This window comes from Scyliorhinus torazame, chromosome 12 (genome assembly GCF_047496885.1).
Source record: "Scyliorhinus torazame isolate Kashiwa2021f chromosome 12, sScyTor2.1, whole genome shotgun sequence".
Lineage (NCBI taxonomy): Eukaryota > Metazoa > Chordata > Chondrichthyes > Carcharhiniformes > Scyliorhinidae > Scyliorhinus > Scyliorhinus torazame.
Genome location: NC_092718.1, coordinates 223,568,401 through 223,589,708, shown reverse-complemented (window position 1 = coordinate 223,589,708; position 21,308 = coordinate 223,568,401). Strand labels below are relative to the sequence as shown.

The following is a 21,308-nucleotide window of genomic DNA, read 5'->3' as shown; positions in this document are numbered from 1 at the left end:
TACTGCCCTTGGTATCTAGGCAGCATTCAGCCGGGTGTGGCTTCAAGTAACCCTGGCTAAACTGGAGTCAATGACAATCGGAGAAAATGCTCTACTGGTTGGAGTCATACCTGGCACAAAGGAAGATGTGGTGATTGGAGATCAGTCATCTCAGCTGCAGGACATCACAGCAGGAGTTACTCAGTGTCCTAGGCCCAAACATCAATGTCCTTACTTCCATTATAAGGACCGAGGTAGGGATGTTTGCTGATGAGTGCACCATGTTCAATACCATTTGTGACGTCTCAGATACTGAAGCAGCCCATGTGCAAATGCAGTAAGACCTGGACAATATCCAGGCTTAGGCTAAAGTAGCTTGTAAACTTTGTGCTACATTAGTGCCAGGCAACGATTATCTCCAACAAGAGAGAATCTAACCATCACCCCTTGACATTCAATGGCATTACCATTGCTGAATTCCCCACAATAAACAACAAATGGAGGTTACCATTTGACCAGAAACTGAACTGGACCAGCCAAAAAGTACTGTGGTTACAAGAGGTGGTCAGAGTCTCAGAATGCTGTGGTAATTAATTCACCTCCTGACCCCCCAGAGCCTGTCCACCACATACAAGACACAAGTCAGCTGAGTAATGGAATTCTCCACTTACCTGGATGAGTGTAGCTTGACTCCATCCAGGACAAAGCAGCCAATGTGATTGGCACCCCATCCCACCACCTTCAACATTCACTCCCTCCACAGTAGCAGCCGTGTGTACCATCTACAAGATGCACTGCAGGAACTCATCACAGCTCCTTAGGCAGCACCTTCCAAACCCAAGACCACTACCATCTAGAAGGACAAGCGTAGCAGATACCTGGGAACCCCACCACCTGGAGGTTCCCCTCCAAGTCACTCACCACCCTGACTTGGAAATACATCATTGGTCCTTCACCATCACTGGGTCGAAATTCTGGAACTCCCTAATAGCACAGTAGGTGTGCCTACACCAAATGGACTCCAGCAGGGCAAGAAGACAGCTCACCACCGCCTTCTCAAGAACAATTAGGGATGGACAATAACTTCTGGCATAACCAGTGACACTCACACACTGTAAATTAATTTTAAAATAAATTAATTTTAAAAAAACATTGACAACCCTCAGATACTGAAGCAGTCTGTGTCCATGTGCAGCAAGACCTGCTCCGGCCTGGACTGATGGGGAATGTAACTGCCAGGCAATGAACATCCCCAACAAGAGAGAATCTAACCATCTCCCCTTGACATTCAATGGTACTACCATCGCTGAACTCCCATTATCAGCATCTTATCAACATGGGGTGGCACAGTGGTTAGCACTGTTACCTCACATCACCAGGGATCAGAGTTCAATTCAGGCCTTGGGTTTCTGCATGTGTTGAGTTTGCACTTCCTCCCAGTGTGTGCGTGGGTTTCCTCCGGGTGCTCCGATTTCTTCCCACAGTCCAAAGATGTGCAGATTAGGCGTATTGGCCATGATAAAATAGCCCCTTAGTGTTCAGGGATGTACAGGTTAGGTGCGGTACGGGGATAAGGTGGGGTTTAGGGGGGTAGGATGCTCTTTTACTGGGTCGTTGCAGACTCGATGGGCCGAATAGTGTCCTGCACTGTACAAATTCCTTGATCCTGGGTATTACCATTAACCAGAAACTATTGACCGAGGGCAGCACGGTGGCGCAGTGGTTAGCATTGCTGCCTCACGGCGCTGCAGACCCGGGTTCGATCCTGGGTCACTGTGCAAATTCTCCCCGTGTCTCAGTAGGTCTCACCCCCACAATCCAAAGATGTGCAGGGTAGGTGGATTGGCCATGCTAAATTGCCCTTTAAATTGGAAAAAAACAATTGGGTACTACTGGAGCAGCCATATAAATACTGTGTCCACCAGAGCCAATTAGAGGGTGGGAATTCTGAAAATAACTCACCTCCGCACTCCCCAAGGCCTGCTCCACAGCTATGAAGGCACAAATCAGAGGCAGAATGGAATATTCTCCACTTGTCTTGATAAATCCAGCTCCAACAACACAAGAGGACAAATGGTTGGCACCCGATCTGCCGCCTCTCACTCCCTCCACCAGTGGGAGTAATATGCACCATCTAATTACAACTCACCCAAGCTCTTTTGACATCACTTTCCACCTCGGAGGCCAAGGGTAGCAGACACATGGGAACACCTGAACCTGGAAATTCCCCCCCCCCCCCCCCCAAGTCACTCACCATCCTGACTTGGAAATATCTCACCGTTCATTCACCGTCACTGGGTCAAAATCCTGGAACTCCCTCACTAACAGCACTGTGGGTGTACCTACATTATGGACAGCAGCAGCTCACCACCACTTAAGACCCATGGGGATAAATGCTGGCCTAGTCTGCAATGCCCACATCCAGTGAACAAATAAAATAATAATTCAATTCTCTGCCTTTCCTGTCAAATAACCTTTTTAATTTATCCCACTTGGTATTTATACATTCATGGTGGCTTTTGGGAGTTCTCATGACAACCAAAACCTAATCTAATGGGGTCAGCAGAACTGCTGGCAGATTGGGCCGGCATTTCCAACTGGAGCGGTGGGGGAGGGGTGGGAAACTGGATACTGATTTATTCTCTCCATTTCAATCAAATCAATTTACAAATTTTCAAGGTATTTCCTGGAAAGTGTGCCTTTTTGCAAAGTGACACATTGGATCGGAAAGGTTAATGAAATCACAAGGGAATTAGAATACAAAAGGAGAGGATGTGATGCTTTAGTTTTATGGAGCTTTGGGTAGACACCATCTGTAGTAATTACATTCAGCTCTGGGCAACATTATTTAGGAAGGGTGTGTTTGCCTGGGGGAGGGTCAGATTCACCAGAACAACGCCATTGTTACAGGTCTAAAATATGAAGGACAGGTTCCATAAACTTGGATTATATTCACTTGGATTATATTCTTCAATTTAAAATGATTTGAGGGGTGATCTGATGAAGGTGTTTAAAATGATAAAAAAGGATTTGGTAAGACCACAAGACATGGGAGCAGAATTAGGCCACTCGGCCCATCGAGTCTGCTCCACCATTCACTCATGGCTGATATTTTCTCATCCCCATTCTCCTGCCTCCTCCCCATAACTCCTGATCCCCTTATTAATCAAGAACCTATCTATCTCTGTCTTAAAGACACTCAGTGGGTATAAAGAGCAGTCGACCTGTAGGTGGTTCTCAGTATTGGAACAGTCGCAGGCAGGCACTGTTCTAAGTTGATTAAAGCCACAGTTTACTTCTACTCCTGTCTCGAGTGAATATATGGTCGCATCACCTTCTTAACTGCCAACTGAACCTGCACATTAACCTTAAGAGAATCGTGAACAAGGACTCCCAAGTCCCTTTGTGCTTCTGCTTTCCGAAGCATTTCCCCATTTAGAAAATAGTCAATGCCTAAATTCCTCCTTCCAAAGTGCATAACCTCACACTTTTCCACATTTTATTTCATTTGCCACTTCATTGCCCACTCACCTAGCCTGTCCAAATCCTTCTGCAGCCCCCCTGCATCCTCAATACTACCTGTCCCTCTACAGATCTTTGTATCATCTGCAAACTTAACAGTGCCTCCAGTTCCTTCTTCCAGATCATTAATGTACATTGTAAAAAGTTGTGGTCCCAGCACAGACCCCGGAGGCACACCACTAGTCACCGGCTGCCAGCTTGAAAACCACCCCTTTATCCCCACTCTCTGCCTTCTGCCAGTCAGCCAATCCTCTATCCATGCCAGGATCTTACCCTTAACACCATGAGCTCTTAACTTATTTAACAGTCTCCTATGCGGCACCTTGTCAAAGGCCTTCTGGAAATCTAAATAAATCACGTCCACTGATTCTCCTTTGTCTAACTTGCTTGTTACCTCCTCAAAGAACTCTAACAGATTTGTCATAAGAGATACAGACAAACTGTTTCCTCCGAGGGGAAAGACAGAAATGCAAAATTCAGCTTAGCTACTCGAGAGGGAAATTGTCACTGTCTCGATGCTTTGCAGAGTGGCTGAGGTGACCATGGTCATCCAAAATCCAATCATAGTGACACTGGATGCCCTTGTTGGCTAAGCCAGTCATTCCAAGGGGAAGCAAGAGATTGTTTCCTGTTTCCTTCGTGTGCTCGAAGGGAAAATAAATCCTCTTCCCAGAGGATTCTCCAGCTGGCACCAGCTAGTTTATGTCTCCATTGTCATGATATTCAAACACACACATCATGATAGACACACCAACAGACAAATCAGAACACACAACACCACAACCAATGACAGAAAGATATAAAAGCACAGACACGACCCCCGGTGGTCAGTATTAGCTGCAGAGGAGAACCAGGACACATCTGCCACCAAACACACTCAGGGAGACAGCACGTGCAGAGTATCCAGAACGAACTGTATTATAAGAGTTAAAATAAAATAGAGTTGTACCACATACAACTGTGTTGGCTCATCTGTGCACCAGAGCACCCAACACCACATCTATGTCTTCACTGCCAGATCCACCATTGCCCATCATTTGTAACCTCAGCGTGGATCCCCTAGGTACCCCTACAGCCAGGCCAGGATCTCAAAATCCCCCTCCTATACAAACCCAGAGCATCAGTCTGTGCCTACAGATTATTAATCTAGTGGGGTCATCACTGCCCTGGTGAAATCAGGAAGCATTTCTCCCACACTTTGGCATGTGGAAATTATTCTCCAATCTGACTAGATGTTGGGGGATCAACTGAAATGTTCAAGACTGACGCACAGATTATTATTAGGTGTGGATTAAAAGAGGTAAATGGAATGAGGCAAATATTTAATTAAATTACAGACCAAGCTTGTGTGGCTGGATGGCCCACTGTGGCCCGTATTCACCGTTCAGGAATGTTCATGGGAAATAGTATGCCCCTGAATATCGGTGATAACAGGATCGGACGTGGTTGATGTCCTTTCATGGATCAATAACCGTCTTACACTCTCCAACCATCCATAAAAGAATCATCTCAACCTTTCATTGCCCCAGACACAAACCACCAGAGCTGCTTCATGTTGCTGTTTTTCATACTCCCCATCCTACTTGTGTTTATATATTTATTTATATTCATAGTGCATTTTATTTGATCTACTTCACAACAACAACATTTGACACTGAACCATGTTAAGTAAATTTTGGAACAGACCACCAAAAAGCTTGGCCAAAGTGGTTAGGAGTGGGTTGAAGGAGGAATGCGAGGTGAAGGGGTTTAAGAGAGGAATTCCAGGGCTTACGGCCCAGGCAGATAGATCTACACACATGAAATGAAATGAAAATCGCTTATTGTCACAAGTAGGTTTCAAATGAAGTTACTGTGAAAAGCCCCTAGTCGCCACATTCCGGCGCCTGTTCGGGGAGGCTGTTACGGGAATTGAACCGTGCTGCTGGCCTGCCTTGGTCTGCTTTCAAAGCCAGCAATTTAGCCCTGTGCTAAACCAGCCCCATCAAAGCTGCAGCAATTAAAAATCAGGATGCAAGAGGCCAGAAATGGAGGAGTGCAGAGGGTTGTAGGGCTGGAGGAGGTTACACAGATGGGGAGGGGGGCTTTGGAATAGTTACCTATCCTGATTTATTACTCTCTCAATCTTATTTCACGATTTGTTCTCTTCCCTCAGCTTGTTCTGATGTTGATCGGAGATATTTTGCACTTCTGAAAAAGGGTTTCACATCCAAACTGTTGATCTCTCAGCTTATGCCTGACCTACTCGATGTATCCAGTTTCATTTTGAAACTAGGAGCAGGGCCCCAGGTGCCAGCCTGTCTCTGGAAATGTGGCCCAATATAGAGTCACCATTCCTCAAGAGAGGTGTACAGGAAAAATTCAATTTAAAAAAACTAAAAATTAAAAAGTTTAATTTCTCCCTCTGCACACCAATGTTTCTGTAGAAACAGTGTCTCAGCCCTACATTAAAGAACGGAGAAGGTGTTGATTTTTTAAACAGCAGTTTGGGCTTATATCCTGGCTCAGGGATGTGGAGGTTGTTTCCGTTCTCACAGCTCGACAATGGTAGATTCGATTGTACTATCATGCTCATTTCAATTTATTGACTCTGGTTCCCTTCCCCCTCCCAGTCACTACATTCCTGATTGGCAAAGGCTCAGCCATTGCTTTGTGTAACTGAAATCTCCCACACTAATAGAGGATCACCCATTCTCAACAGGCTGCTAGCATTTACACAGACGCTCAGAGGCAGACATTTCTTCTTTTTCCTGCAAAACAGGTTTACCGCTAATTCTGGCATCCTTGTGTTTATTTTTTTCAATTTTTCCAAATAAGGGACAATTTAGCGTGGCCAATCCACCTACCCTGCACATCTTTGGGTTGTGGGGGTGAGACCGTCGCAGACACGGGGAGAATGTGCAAACTCTACACAGAACCCGGGTCCTCGGCGCCATGAGGCAGCAGTGCTAACCACTACACCACCCTGCCACCCTTTGTGTGTTTATTGAGATGATGAAGGTCAATCATAGAATTCCTACGGTGCAGGAGGCCTTTCGGCCCATCAAATCCACAATGACCCTCTTAAAGAGCACTCTACCTAAGCCCACTCCCCCGCCCTATCCCCACAACCCCACCTCAACTGCACATCTTTGTTTTTTTTTTTAAAAAGTAAATTTAGAGTGCCCAATACATTTTTCCAATTAAGGGGCAATTTAGTATGGCAAACTCCACACGGACAGTAACCCACAGCCTGGATCAAACCTGGGACCTCGGCACCGTGAGGCAGCAGTGCTAACCACTGCGCCACCATGTTGCCCCACACATCTTTGGTTGTGCATATTCTCTAATCAGCTAAACCAGTGTTTTTCAAACTCGGGGGCGCGACCCACCTGTGGGTCTGGCCTTCACAGCGCTCCTGATCGCTCAAATCCCCGTGTAGCAGCCGGCTTTTAATAACGCCAGCTGCAAGCGGCCTTTAAAATGGCCGTGAACACGTAAATAAAATTCAGCCGCATTGCGCATGCGCACACGATCATCGGCGTGCATGCGCAAAACTATGCGCGCCAATGATCGGGCACGCATGTGCAGTGCGGCCACTATTTTTTTTAACGGTCGCAGCTTTTTGTTTTACAAGTTCGGGGGGGTTTTATTCATTTAATTTTAATTTTTTTCATTTATTTTATTCATTTTATATTTTTTTTTTACAAGTTCGGGGGGATTTTATTTGATAAAATTTTACAGGAAAAAATGGCGAACTTTGGGCAGATGGAGACTCCATACTTTCCAACACTGGAAGGTTTCACCTTCATCCAACAGGTTCCATTGGGGGAGCGTGTACGAGGGCCAAAACCATTTCCTCCATTTTTATCAGCAGCAAACAAGTTAAGAGAAAACGATGGGTCGCGACGGTCGGCCGGCGTGGGTCGCAAAGGTCGGCAAAAATGGGTCCCTGGAAAAAAAGTTTGAAGAATACAGAGCTAAACCCTCATGAAACAACTCTCAGTTTCACAAGCAGCCTATGCAACATCACAAGGAATAAAAAGTCAAGAAAATTGTGGAGGAGAGGGGGAAAAGAGAGAGAAAGGGGATTACTTGAGCCAAATACAAGTTGCGACAATTATCACACTGACAGATCAACAACAACTTACATTTATATTGTGCTCTTCTAGTAGACCACCCCAATGCACTTCACAGGAGTATTATCAAATAAAACTCCCACCAAACACAACATTATCTTAGGATAGATGATTAAAGCTTCAACAAGCTTTAAAAATATCTTACAAGAAAGAAAGAAAGAGAGGGTTAGGGAAGGAATTTCAGAGTTTGAGACGGAGGCATCTGAAGGAATAGCTGCCAATGGCAGAGTGATTAAAATGGAGGGTACGCAAGAGGCTGGAACTAGAGGAGTATAGTGATCACGGTTAGGGTGGGAGATTACAGACATTGACTGTGGAATAATTTGAAAGAGGATGAGAATTTTATAATTGAGGCATTGCCAGGGCACGGGGCTGATGGGGGGAAAACAGGACTTGGGGCGAGTTAGGCTATGGATAGCAGAGTTTTGGGTGGGTCAAGTTTATGGCGAGTAGAAGATGGAAGACTGGCCAGGAGAGCGTTGGAATAGTCAGTCTGGAGGAAACAAAGGCATGGACGAGGGTTTCTGCAGCAGCTGGGGCACAGGTGGAGTCGGGCAATGTTACAGAGATGGGCAATGGCACTGGGGTGCAGAGTGGCGCTGGGGTGCAGAGTGGCAGTGAGATAGAGCTGGCTGTTATCAGCATACATGTAGAACCAGACATGTTTTTGAATGGTGTCATCAAGGGGAAGCCTGTAGATAAGGAATAGGAAGGAGATAAAGATAGATCCTTGATAGACTCCAGAGGTAACGGTGGAAAAGCAATTGCAGATGATTCTCTGGCTGTGAATGAATTGATAAGAATGGAATCAAGTGAAGTTAGTCCAACCTAGCCAAACAATGGAGGAGAGGCATTGGAGGAGAATAGTATGGTCAATCTTGCCAAAGGCTTCAGCGAGGTTGAGAACAGATAATTTACCATTGTCCAATAACAGAGGATGTTATTTGTGACTTTGATAAGGGCCATTTAATACAGTGACAGGGCAGAAACCAGTCGGATTCAGACTTGGCAAAGATTTGAAAGGTAAGAGCATATTCAAAGACTTCGGACAGTTAAGGGATTTTGAAGGCAGATAGGTAGTTTGGAAGGACAAACCTCAAGGGTGGTTTTTTTTTTAGGAATAAGATAATGATGACTTATTGGAAGAAGGTGAAGGGTACAGTACCAGAGGAGAGGTCATGAGGGCAGGTCGGAAACAATCTAGATAACAATATGTGATAACATAGGGGCCAGGAAGGAAAGTTGGGTGGCCAGATGTTTGGTGGGACAGGATAACAGGAGGAGGCAGTGAGTTTCTGGCAACAATTTGAAGAGGCTCCAGGATCAGCTTCCAACCATATCAACACCATCAAGAAGACTGCCTATTTCTACCACAGTGACATTGTCCAATTCCACCTCCACTTATCACTGCTGAAATCCTTATCTTTGCTGTTACCATCTGGACGTTCCCCGCCACATCATATACCATCCCGTGACAATAAACAAATCCAATCCAGTTTTGCTTTAAAAAATACTTTTCCATTTCTGCTGTGCCACACCTGTAGAGTGGGCCGTGTGCTCCCCATACCACAATCTATTAAAAGTTGTGGGTCAGGTGAACTCCATGATACACTTTGGGGTTCTCTAAACCCTGGCCCATAACATTGGGGGCTCAAGGGGGATAAAAGTCTATCTATTGGATGGCTTAGAAGACAGTGAGGGGGGAGCATATTGTGGTTGTTTTTCAGGTGTGATATTTTAGTTTAAGTAGGGAGTGTGTTGGGAACAATGGCTCTTTCAGAGGCTCAGACGTTTTTGGGGGTGGAGACGGTCACACGCAGTACCTTACGGACAGAGACTAAAAGCAGACTGTTAGATTTGACAAAGACATTGCAGTTAACATTACCTGACAAAATGCGAAAAGGTGAGGTAATTATGGCAGTGGCTAAGCATTTAAAGTTGCCGGAGATACAGTTTGACTCATTGGAAATGGCAAAAATTCTGTTACAAATTAAACAATTGGAGCATGAGAAAGAATTAAAGCAGCTTGAATACGAAAGAGATAGAGAGGGAAAAGAGAGAGAAGAAAGGAGAAAAGAATAGCCCTAGCAGAACAAAAAGAAAAAGAAAGGGTGATACAGATCAGGGAAAAAGATAAAGAGAGAGTTTGAACTTCAGAAAATGGCCATGAAACATGACAGTCAGTTAAAATTGGCAGGCGTAAAGGGAAACGTACAGTTGGATGATAGTGATGAGGATAGTAAGGAAGAGTGATGAGGATAGTAAGAAAGAGCATAATAATCGGAGGCATGGTGGGGATCTATTTAAATATGTCCAAGCATTGCCAAGGTTTGACGAGAAAGAGGTGGAAGCTTTTTTCATTTCATTTGAGAAGGTAGAAACAAATGAAATGGCCACAGGACATGTGGGTATTACTGATTCAAACAAAGCTGGTAGGTAGGGCTAGTGAAGTGTTTGCATCACTACCGAAGGTGGTATCTGGGACGTATGAGGAGGTGAAACAATCCATCTTAGGTGCATATGAACTAGTGCCTGAAGCCTACAAAGGTTTAGAAATTTAAGGAAAGAATTTGGTCAAACATACATGGAGTTTGAAAGGCTCAAACAGAGTAATTTTGAAAGGTGGATAAGGGCTTTGAAAATAGACTAAACATATGAAGCTCTCAGAGAAATTATACTTTTGGAGGAGTTTAAAAATTCAATTCCTGATGTAGTGAGAACTCATGTGGAGGAGCAGAGGGTTAAAACTGTGAGATTAGCAGCAGAAATGGCAGATGATTATGAATTAGTTCATAAATCAAAGCTTGGTTTCCAACATCAGTTTCAGCCGGTGAAGGATAGAAACTGGGGACATGAGAAATACTCAAGTGGTAAAGGCAATGGTGATCTGATGGGAGATAATAAGGAGACTGTATCTCAGATTAAAAGAGAAACCCAGGAGGGTGGAAAAGAAATGAACAGTTTCAAATATTTTCACTGTAATAAACTAAGCCATGTAAAGTCACAGTGTTGGTGGTTGAAGAAAAGCACTGGGAAGGCTGATGTGGTAAAACAGGATAAGACAGTGGGGTTTGTTAAAGTGGTAAAGGAAAGCCCAAGTGAAGCGAAGGAGATGCAAAAGATTGTACAGCCTGATCAAGAGGTGATTGATCTCTTTAAAGAATTTACTTGTGTGGGTGAAGTTTGTGTATCAGGAGGAGCAGGTAAAGAAGTCACAATTTTAAGAGATACGGGAGCTAGTCAATCTTTAATGGCAAGAGATGAGGAGTTATGTAGTCTGGGAAGAATGTTGCCAGAAAAGGTGGTAATATGTGGAATTCAGGATGAGAGGAGTAAGTGTTTGTAGCCACCCGAGTTGGCCACTTCCCGACTTAAAATGGAGAACCGCAAAGGCTGAAGGTAAATTCAGCCAACACAGGCAAAAAGTAGCAGGTGCAAAGTTTACTGTGTATTAGACTCTGCAGAAACCCAGACAGCATCGATACAAGCAGCCATCTGCATATTAATGATCGATCCCCAGGAACAATCAAAACATTTAAGGTAAACAAGGCCAAGCCAGACTCCTCGGCGCCAGCACAAGAGGTTAATGGACACTTAAAGACCGCCCAGCGATCAGGGAACCGCTCCAGCATTGGAGAAATCGATCTAAGTGATCGGAAAGCAGTCCAATCACTTGGAACCAGGTACAGGGTCCACCCCGAAGGGCAGGAAGGCCCTGGGGACTATAAGGTAAAGCCCCCAAGTTGAAATCGTCCTTCTTGGCAGGGTCACTCAGCAGCGAATCAACCCTGGAGTGAACTGCCCAAGCTACCTCATCAACCAAGTAAGTCTCAAGTCAACGCTCGGACGAGATAGGTGCTCTTAGCTACCAGTCCATACCAGCTTTTGAATCCTGCAGACTCAGGACCTGAATTTGTTCCCCTGACCTGGTGGGCCAGTCCAAAACTAAGTATAGGCCTTTTCGTGATAGAAATAGCCTAGAAAGTAGAGTTTATGCATGAGTAGTGACTTACTGTGTGTAATAAATGTGCTTTGATTTGAACCTTACTAATTGGTGTGTTGAGTTATTGATCATTACTTGAACTTGAACCTCGTGGCGGGAGCATAAAGATACCTGGCGACTCTAGAGCAAAGGTTAAACAAACAGAGCAAATTACGATTTAAGAGCCAACCAAAAGTTAGCAACATGTTCCGTTATATAAGGCACGGTTGGAATATCCAGTGAAGAGTGGTGAAGAGGTAGTAGGAGTAATAGAGAAACTATCTTGTCCGGGAATACAGTTTATCTTGGGTAATGTTATAGCTGGGTCGCAGGTGGGAGTGATGCCTACTGCACTCTAAATTCTATGATACTGTGGTTGATAAGCCAGTGGAAAATCAGACAACTGAAGTGTTGAAGGACGAATATCCTGGGATTTTTGCGGATTATGTAGTAACAAGGTCGCAAAGTCACAGGTTAAGACGAGAGGAGATATCAAAGAGTGAAGATGAAGTTGAAGTGCAATTATCAGAAACGATTTTTGATCAAATATTTTTAGTTCAAGAAAATTGGCGGAGTTACAACAGAAAGATATAGAAATAAAATGGATGTATCAGAAAGCATATATGGAAGAGGACTCTGAGAGTATACCAGAGTGTTATTACCATAAATGTGATGTCTTGATGAGAAAATGGAGATGTTTATATATGCAGGCGGGTGAAAAGTGGGCAGAAGTTCATCAAGTAGTATTGCCGGTAGGGTATAGAAAAGGGGTGTTGCGAGTTGCACATGAGGTACCAGTGGGAGGTCATTTGGGAATAAGGAAAACTCAAGCTAAAATCCAAAAACATTTTTATTGGCCTGGACTACATAAAGATGTAGTTAAATTTTGTCAATCATGTCACACATGTCAAGTGATAGGGAAACCTCAAACAGTGATAAAACCAGCGCCCTAAATACCCATTCCAGCATTTGAGGAACCTTTTACAAGGGTCCTAATTGATTGCGTAGGACCGATTCCTAAAATGAAAAGTGGGAATCAATATCTTTTGACTATAATGGATGTGTCTACTAGGTTTCCAGTGGCCATTCCAGTACGTAATATTACAACTAAGAAGATTGTGGAGGAGTCACTTAAATTCTTTACTAGATATGGACTACCCACAGAAATTCAATCGGATCAAGGATCAAATTGTACCTCAAGGTTATTTAAAGAAGTTATGGATAGCTTAGGAATAAAACAATTTAAAATCAACTGCGTACCATCCAGAATCGCAGGGAGCGTTAGAAAGGTGGCATCAGACATTAAAAACAATGTTGAGGGCGTATTGTCAAGATTATCCAGAGGATTGGGATAAAGGAATCCCATTCGTATTGTTTGCAATTAGGGATGCACCTAATGAGTCTACCAAATTTAGTCCTTTTGAACTAATTTTTGGTCATGAGTAAGAGGATCACTTAAATTGATTAAGGAAAAAATGGTGACTGAGAAATCAGAAATTACATTATTGGATTAAGTGTCAAATTTTAGGGAACGATTAAATAGAGCAGGTGAATTGGCTAGACATTTAAAAGTTGCACAAAATGTGATGAAACAGATAACGGACAAGAAATCCAAAGTTCGTAGTTTTGCCAGTGGGGATAAAGTTTTAGTGTTGTTACCAGTGGTAGGTGAACCTTTAAAAGCTAGGTTTTGTGGACCGTATCAGATTGAAAGGAAATTAAGTGAGATGAATTATGTGGTAAAAACACCAGATAGAAGGAAGACTCACCGAGTGTGTCATGTGAATATGCTTAAAAGGTACTTTGAAAGGGAAGGAGAGAAAAAGGAGGTTTTAATGATTCTAACTCAAAGTGACGAATCAAATCCAGATGACTGTGAATTTGACATACCTCAAATTAAATTGGAAAATGAGGATGTTCTTAAAAATTGGGATAAATTGTTGAGTTACCTTCCAGAGGAAAAACGGACTGACCTGAAAGAGTTATTGATATCACATGGGCAAGTTTGCGGAGATAAATTGGGAAGTACTAAAATGGCTATACATGATGTAGATGTGGGAAATGCTGTTCCAATCAAACAACATCCATATAGGCTTAACCCTTTAAAATTGGCACAGATTAACAAAGAGTATGCTTAAAAATGGCATAATTGAAGTGGGTTGCAGCCAATGGAGCTCACCCATAGTGATGGTACCTAAACCAGATGGTACCCAACGGTTGTGTGTGGACTATGAAAGGTGAATGCAGTTACAAGAACGGACTCTTATCCTATCCCACGTTTGGAGGATTGCATTGAGAAAGTGGGACAATCAGCTTTTATTTCCAAACTGGATTTACTTAAGGTTACTGGCAGGTACCTTTATCCGAAAGGGTGAAGGAGATTTCAGCTTTTGTGACTCCAGATGGTATATACCAATTCAAAGCTATGCCATTTGGCATGAAAAACGCCCCAGCCACATTTCAACGGTTAACTAATAAAGCTGTTTCAGGATTACCCAATTGTGCGGTATACATCGACGATCTGGTCATTTTCATCCAGACATGGAAAGAACATTTGAAACATCTGATGGAGTTATTCGATCGACTTCAGGAGGCGGGTTTGGTGATAAACCTAGCCAAAAGTGAATTTGGAAAAGCCCAACTCACTTTCCTTGGCCGTACAATCGGACAGGGCCGAATGGTCACACGGGATGTGAAGCCAACAGTTGTTGAGTTTCCGATACCCTCAAGACGAAGGGAAATAATGCGATTTCTTGGCATGAGTGGATTTGATCGAACATTTGTGCAAACGTTTTGTAGCGTGATTGCTCCACTGATGGACTTGCTGAAGAAACGTCAAAGATTTCAATGGACAGCGGAGTTTCAACAGGCATTTGACTGTCTGAAAGCTGTGATAACCAATGCTCATGTGTTGGAGAATTGCAAGTGACTGATCAGATTGAATTAAAGTATCTGACTTTCACGAGAAATGCCGAGGCGGAGAGAAATGGACGGATCGTGCAGAGACCTTCTTGTTCAAACAGACCGTCAATCAAGAAGGATTTCAGTTGGAGGAAGAAGAACAAAAAAAAAATGGACTATATTATTATACCTGTTTGCGTGTGTTGTTTTTTGAAACGAGAAAGTATATTTACTGTGTGCATTTCTTAAAGGATAGTGACAAGGTGAAAAATGAAACCATCTTGAAGTTGATGTTTTTTATAAATTTAGATTACCCAATTATTTTTTCCAATTAAGGGGCAATTTAGCGTGGCCAATCCACCTACTCTGCACATTTTTGGGTTGTGGGGGCGAAGCCCACGCAGACACGGGGAGAATGTGCAAACCCCACACGGACAGTGACCCAGGGCCGGATTGAACCCTGGCTAACTATTTATTTTTCCTTGGGGGGAGGTCATGAGAATGTCACTTTAAGAAATGCCTCTCTGCTCATGTTGCTGCAGTGATGTCAGAGTGGGTGGAGCTGAGCTCTGGCTCTGCTTTTTAGTTTCACTTTGAGAAAAGCTTGGGTGTGTCTGTTTTTTTTTTTGGTTTCGTTTTTTCAGTGTTGGAGCTGAAGCCAGACAAAGCAGGTGTACTGCTGTTCTCTCTGCTATGAAAAGACTATCTCTTGATTATTTGGTGAATTCAGAATTATAAATGTTTTCAGTAGTGAATGTAAACCTGATGTGCTTCTGTTAAAAGGTGTTTCTTTTGTCTTCTGGGTGTTGTTTGGGAAGTTATTAAGGATTACTTAGTGTTGTATTCTTTGGGGGTTGTATTTGAATTAATGGTTGCTAAGATGTTCACTGTATGTTTTAAAAAGGTTAACTTGAGTTCATAGAATAAACATTGTTTTGCTTTAAAAAATACTTTTCCATTTCTGCTGTACCACACCTGTAGAGTGGGCCGTGTGCTCCCCATACCACAATCTAGTAAAAGTTGTGGGTCAGGTGAACTCCATGATACACTTTGGGGTTCTCTAAACCCTGGCCCATAACAAGGCCCACGCAGACACGGAGAAAATGTCCAAACTCCACACGGACAATGACCTGGGGCCGGGATCGACCCGGATTTGGCGCCATGAAGCAGCAGTGCTAACCACTGTGCCACCGCGCTGCCCTTCGATCCACATGATACATTTCAGCAACTCACAGCCTCTTTCATTTCAGCAACTCACAGCCTCTTTCAACAGCATCTTCCAAACCAGTGACCTTCGCCACCTAAAAAGGACAAGGGTAGCTGACACACCACCATCTGGACGTTCCCCGCCACATCATATACCATCCCGACTTGGAAATATATTGCTGTTCCTCCTCGGTTGCTGGGTCAAAATCCTGGAGCTCCTTCCCTAACAGCACTGTGGGTGTACCTACACCACAAGGACTGCAGCGGTTCTAGGCAGCTGCTCAACATCACCTTCTCAAGGGCAATAAATGCTGACCCAGCCAGTTGTGCTCACATTGTGTGAGATCTGCCCTTATATCAACCTCTCTTATGGTTTGGTGTCAAAATGACATTTTGTAGTGAAGCACATTGGGATGTTACAGTACACTGAGGGGATGATATAAGGATTATACAAGTCTCATGGATAAGGGGAGCTTGGATTGGTCATGAGAGAAATTAGATAAAGATGAGAGTTTAATGCTAGGGCAGAAGGAGACACCATTTACATTTTGATTTTGACCTATCCCTTCTAATTCACCCTTCTCCAAGAGCATTGGTCTGATACTTTGCCAGATGCCCCCTTGTACAACCCAGTGAAGACAGCGAATATCAGTAGGGCTATTGGACTGTAGCGGGTGTAACAGCTGAATCCAACAGATGCAGAAAGGGTGACTATTGTTAATTAATTCCAGCTTTCACTCCCTGAATTGGTGACATTAAATTGCCGTCGTCACCAGCAACAGTTCCTGTACCTACTAGAATTTCACCCTGGTGCTCACACAGCTGAGAAGTACTCTGTTAAATTTCAACAAAGTCACCTTGTTCTACTGAACAAGACGGTACAGGGGTGGGAGAAAAATAAACAAATCAAAGGGCTAGAAGGGATTCAGCTTGGAGAATGGAGACATTACGGAATGAGTCAGAGGAGATGAGAAGCATGTGTAAATGAAGCTGTATCAGTATGGCCCTGAGGCAGCCTGGCGATCCTCATGGCAAATCAGCTCTTTGCATGAGTGATTGGAACGTGAGCTGGGTTTTCTAATAGCACGCCTGTGAAAGGGAAGGGAAAAGGATTGAAGATAAAATACTGTGGGATTCGGAAGCTGGGTCTGATAAATTGCAAATATCAATTAAACAAATAAATGCAAACTTGTGACAGAAACAATTTAACAGAGATAGAAGCTAAATACTAGTCAGTGCTCTAATGTAGGAGATATAACAGGGTGATAATTCTGTGGAGGGTCTCCCTGCTCTCCCCCTCCAGTTATTTTTGCATCTATGCGAGGGCAGAAGGAGCCTCAGGTTTGGGTCTTCTCTAAAGGGCTGCCCCTCTGGCACCAGGCCGCACCCTCGGGGCTGCCCCTCTGGCACCAGGCCGCACCCTCGGGGCTGCCCCTCTGGCACCAGGCCGCACCCTCGGGGCTGCCCCTCTGGCACCAGGCCGCACCCTCGGGGCTGCCCCTCTGGCACCAGGCCGCACCCTCGGGGCTGCCCCTCTGGCACCAGGCCGCACCCTCGGGGCTGCCCCTCTGGCACCAGGCCGCACCCTCGGGGCTGCCCCTCTGGCACCAGGCCGCACCCTCGGGGCTGCCCCTCTGGCACCAGGCCGCACCCTCGGGGCTGCCCCTCTGGCACCAGGCCGCACCCTCGGGGCTGCCCCTCTGGCACCAGGCCGCACCCTCGGGGCTGCCCCTCTGGCACCAGGCCGCACCCTCGGAGCTGCCCCTCTGGCACCAGGCCGCACCCTCGGGGCTGCCCCTCTGGCACCAGGCCGCACCCTCGGGGCTGCCCCTCTGGCACCAGGCCGCACCCTCGGGGCTGCCCCTCTGGCACCAGGCCGCACCCTCGGGGCTGCCCCTCTGGCACCAGGCCGCACCCTCGGGGCTGCCCTTTAAGCAGATGTTATTTGGGCAGAGATACAAACTAATGCAAAGTCTGGTCCAGCTCCACCTGAGGGCTGGTTAGTTTGTTATCCGACTCAGCAGTTTAATCTGTGGTGCTCTGGCCATTACCTTCCAGTCAGGGCCAGAATGACTAGGCAGATCCCACATCTACCTCAGCCAGAATGGGAATCGAACCTGTACTGCTGGTGTTATTCTGAATGACATGCTACCTATCCATCTAGCCAATTGAACTAACTGGCCGCCACCTGTTAACCTGCTCCAGTGTGAATATCCAAGGTCGAGATGTTTGATTCCAACATGTACAAGTAATGTGAAGTGCTAGAATAGTTTGGACATTAAATTCTACAAAGCAGCCATGGATAGATCAATTATATTTAACAACTTTACGCAGAAGGTAGTGAGTCAATTGGGCAGGTGATCCATGCTACCAAATTTTATTCGGCAGTCCAATCACAAGGCAATGAGACAGCTTTTTGGCAGAGAACACAGCTGAGGAGAGGGCAATAGTACAGTGCATGCCAGGCAGCTTCACCCACACATTACCCACATTCCGACCTGGACTAGTCCAATACTTTGTGTCAATGCAGCACCTCAAAGCAATTCAACTTCACCCAGATCCTGTGGTAACCACATTAAATCAAAAGGACATCTCGTCACCTCATCTACTAGAACCTTCCTTCTCCCTTATCTCCGCAGGTGACTGAATATATCCTAGTCAGGCGCCAAAAGTTCTGCCGTGTGGGTTAGCCATTGCTGGTGTTCTCTCCCACTCCATCTTCACTGGCTCTCAAGGCAAGAGGTAAATTAGCAACATATCTGGCACATTAAGAACTTGTTTCCCATCAACAACAGCAAAGCAAGGGAAAGGTAACAGTTACTGAACACTGCAGGCTAGATTCACGCCATATTTCCAAAACAGTCCTCACTACATCCATTACAGATGAGGAAACATTAACAAGCTGATATTTATGTTCCTTACATCCAGTAAATTTGAAGAAATGTCCATACCTAATGTAACACATCCATCAACTCAGTACAATTGCCAGAAAATTCTTAGGCAGACCACATAAAACTTGGGAAATCAAGTTGTCTGGAGCAATAGGAATTGGAATCTGCTGTTGGCAGTGTACTCTGTATCTAACCCCGTGCTGTGCCTGTCCTGGGAGTGTTTGATGGGGACAGTTTAGAGGGAGCTTTACTCTGTATCTAACCCCGTGCTGTACCTGTCCTGGGAGTGTTTGATGGGGACAGTGTAGAGGGAGCTTTACTCTGTATCTAACCCCGCGCTGTGCCTGTCCTGGGAGTGTTTGATGGGGACAGTGGAGAGGGAGCTTTACTCTGTATCTAACCCCGTGCTGTACCTGTCCTGGGAGTGTTTGATGGGGACAGTGGAGAGGGAGCTTTACTCTGTATCTAACCCCGTGCTGTACCTGACCTGGGAGTGTTTGATGGGGACAGTGTAGAGGGAGCTTTACTCTGTATCTAACCCCGTGCTGTACCTGACCTGGGAGTGTTTGATGGGGACAGTGTAGAGGGAGCTTTACTCTGTATCTAACCCCGTGCTGTACCTGACCTGGGAGTGTTTGATGGGGACAGTGTAGAGGGAGCTTTACTCTGTATCTAACCCCGTGCTGTACCTGTCCTGGGAGTGTTTGATGCGGACAGTGTATAGGGAGCTTTACTCTGTATCTAACCCCGTGCTGTACCTGTCCTGGGAGTGTTTGATGGGGACAGTGTAGAGGCAGCTTTACTCTGTATCTAACCCCGTGCTGTACCTGTCCAGGGAGTGTTTGATGGGGACAGTGTAGAGGGAGCTTTACACTGTATCTAACCCCGTGCTGTGCCTGTCCTGGGAGTGTTTGATGGGGACAGCGTAGAGGGAGCTTTACTCTGTATCTAACCCCGCGCTGTACCTGTCCTGGGAGTGTTTGATGGGGACAGTGTAGAGGGAGCTTTACTCTGTATCTAACCCCGTGCTCCACCTGTCCTGGGAGTGTTTGATGGGGACAGTGTAGATGAGCTTTACTCTGCATCTAACCCAGTGCTGTACCTGTCCTGGAAAGGTGACCTTGATTCAACACAGGAGACATCAATCACAATGACTGTGTTTATAGTGCAGGATTCACTCAGTGAGTTTCTAGATGTTGTGGGAAACAGTGGTTAGCACTGTTGCTTCACAGCACCAGGGTCTCAGGTTCAGTTCCCGGCTTGGGTCACTGTCTGTGCGGAGTCTGCACGTTCTCCCCGTGTCTGCGTGGGTTTCCTCCGGGTGCTCCGGTTTCCTCCCACAAGTCCCGAAAGACATGCTGTTAGGTGGATTGGACAGTCTGAATTCTCCCTCCGTGTACCCAAACAGGCGCTGGAATGTGGCGACTAGGGGATTTTCACAGTAATTTCATTGCAGTGTTAATGTAAGCCTACTTGTGACAATAATAAAGATTATTATTGTTAAGTCTTTAGATACAGTGGGAGGTTTCAGTGTGGCTGATGCGTGTTCGGTTGTCTGTGTCTGTCTGTCGTCAATGGTCGACTTGATTAATGTTTAATCATTAAAGACAAAATTCACAAGCATCAAAATAATTACATTAAAATCAAAACATGATCTAGGAACCCACAGCCACCGAATATAAATCATTTTATAACGTCACCCCCATCCTACCATGGCACTAAATTAAATATAAATTATTTAAAATGTAATTGAAACCCCTGCACAATGAAGTCTGGGCTCTGCTACAGGTCATTCATTAAACATGAATAGAGACAGAGCCCCCCAGATCAGAGCCCCCCAGACCAGAGCCCCAGCCTCTCCCCCAGACCAGAGCCCCAGCCTCTCCCCCAGACCAGAGCCCCAGCCTCTCCCCCAGACACAGAGCCGCCTCTCCCCCTCACCTTGTCACCTGTCTGGCTGCACCTCCTGTTCTGCTCCGTTTCTCCAGCCGGTTTAGTCCTGAATGCGGCTTTCTCCGCCCCGCCTGGGCTTTAATAAAGCGATTGTGATGCCGCAGAGATACGTGACCGGCGCAAACTCCGCCCAGAGCCGCAGCGGTGACCAAACCCCCAAAGCAGCGGCAGAGTATCCAAAACACAGCGGAATCGTCAAAGCAGCAAATTCATACCTTTACATACCCCACCCCCCCACCCAACACAGCCCCCCAACCCCCCCCCCCCAACCCATCCAACACAGCCCCCAACCTCCCCACCCAACACAGCCCCCCAACCCCATCCAACACAGCCCCCAACCTCCCCACCCAACACAGCGCCCCCCAACCCATCCAACACAGCCCCCAATCTCCCCACCCAACACAGCCCCCCCCAACCCATCCAACACAGCCCCCAACCTCCCCACCCAACACAGCCCCCCAACCCTCCCCCCACCCAACACAGCCCCCAACCCCCCCCCCAACCCATCCAACACAGCCCCCCAACCTCCCCACCCAACACAGCCCCCCAACCCCATACAACACAACCCCCCCCCAACCCATCCAACACAGCCCCCCAACCCCATCCAACACAGCCCCCCCCACCCCATCCAACACAGCCCCCCCCCACCCCATCCAACACAGCCCCCCAACCCACCCAACACAGCCCCCCAACCCACCCAACACAGCCCCCCAACCCATCCAACACAGCCCACCAAATCCCCCCCAACCCATCCAA

The 21,308-nt window shown here is 45.8% G+C and overlaps 1 protein-coding gene across 1 annotated transcript in view; it reads right to left on the bottom strand.

Annotated features, from left to right (window-relative positions):
* LOC140387028 (fructose-bisphosphate aldolase C-like) overlaps positions 1 to 20,716 on the bottom strand; it is a 38,163-nt gene extending 17,447 nt beyond the window's left edge. Inside the window, exon 1 of the mRNA XM_072470004.1 lies at positions 20,541 to 20,716. The gene's annotated coding sequence lies outside the window, so the exon portion shown is untranslated. The remainder of the gene's footprint in view (positions 1 to 20,540) is intronic.
* Positions 20,717 to 21,308: the final 592 nt, after the last annotated feature.